Here is a 1,586-nt window from a genome sequence, read left to right as displayed (position 1 = left end):
TTCATTACCCCATTTTCTGATGGGTTTGGATGTTTTCTTCTTGTAGAGTTCAACCAATGCCTTGTATTTCCTTGATATCCATCCCTCCATCCCTTATCAGGTGGGTATTGGGTGAATATATTTTCCCATTCTGTAGATTGTATTTGTATTTTGGTCACCGTATCTTTTGAGGTGCAGAAGCTTCTTAGTTTAAGATAGTCCCATTTGTTTATCTCTATTTCCACTTGCAAACCACAACACTTAAAAAGAGAGAGAGAGCAAAAGGGAATGCCCTACCATAGAGGTGGGGTGGGGTGGGTTGGGTGGGGTGGGTTGGATGGGAGGAATACTGGGATCATTGGTGGTGAAGAATGGTCACTGGTGGAGGGATAAGTAATCTATTATTGTATGACTGAAATGTAAGCACGAAAGTTTATAAGTCTGTAACTGTACCCCATGGTGATTCCTTTAAAAATAAAAAATTAAATATTAAAAAATATAAATAAAATTAAAAGTGTTATGAAATATTCACACTCAATTTAAGATAAGTTTTCTCTGGCTTTATGGTCACAAAATCAGAGCTTATTTGGAACAATAGTGATCATACGGTCCACAAGTCCATAAGTAGGGCAGCAGTCAACTAGTAGATGTGGTGCCTGGATCTAGCACACAAAGAATATGTGGGCCACCTTGGAAGATTAAGCTATCTCCATGACCCTAAATCCAGGAAAATTTAATTTGTTATAATTTTGAATTGAAGAGTCATTAAATAATACTTAACTGGCAGGGGAGATACCAAGATCAAGAAGATGGTTTTCCCAGGGAGAGTCTTACCCATTTCACTTTGGATGTGCTGACCCCTGCAATTTCCCAAAATGTGGGAAAGTTGACTGTGTAATTTGTGGTAGTGGGGTACTGCATTCATGCTCTCCCCAGCCCCCCCAAAAGAGTCTTTAAATATTATGATATAGTTATTTCCCCATTTTTAGTATGAGATTACATTTTAGTAGAAGGCAAAGATTTCTTTTGGTGTATCTGGAAGAATTTTACTATAATTTTTAAAATATATATCTTAAAGTTAGAACATATTTTTGGGACCAGAGAAATAACTCAACAACACTTCTGACAGAAGGTCCAGGTTTGACCATTGCACCATATGGTTCCCTGAGCAACCACCTGGAGCAATGCCACCAAAGAAAGCTAGGAGTAACCCCTAAATACTGCCAGGTGTAGTCCCCCACCCCCACCTCTACCCAAAAAGGAAATTCCAAAAGCATTTACTTTGGAATTAAGCCTTCTTTTACCATTTTATGCTTGTGTCAGTGTTATTACTGCTGTATGAAATTAATAAGATTTCTTTCCCTCTAGATGCATGTAAGATTTTCATTTTGATTTTGATTTCATCAGTTCTACTATGAGAGTTCAAGTGTAGGTCTCTTTGAATTCAGTATTTATTGGGGTCTTCCACTAAGTTCTGTAAAATTCTTTTTTTTTTTTTTGGCTTACAAATTTTGTGCTTGGGTTTCAGTTATACAATGATCAAGTCCCCATCCCTCCACCAGTGCCCGTCATCCATCCCCATGGGTCCCAGCATCCTCCCCCCCTCA

General features: G+C 38.3%; 1 non-coding gene across 1 annotated transcript; it reads left to right on the top strand.

The window, feature by feature from the left end:
- The first annotated feature begins 751 nt into the window (after positions 1–751).
- On the top strand, positions 752–915 carry LOC130038686 (U1 spliceosomal RNA). Its single transcript, XR_008794755.1, has one exon. It is a non-coding gene; the product is annotated as a U1 spliceosomal RNA (small nuclear RNA).
- Positions 916–1,586: the final 671 nt, after the last annotated feature.

This window comes from Sorex fumeus, unplaced genomic scaffold (genome assembly GCF_029834395.1).
Source record: "Sorex fumeus unplaced genomic scaffold, SorFum_2.1 ptg000078l, whole genome shotgun sequence".
Taxonomy (NCBI): domain Eukaryota; kingdom Metazoa; phylum Chordata; class Mammalia; order Eulipotyphla; family Soricidae; genus Sorex; species Sorex fumeus.
Note: the sequence above shows the minus strand (reverse complement) of the source record. Positions and strands in the feature narration are given on the sequence as shown.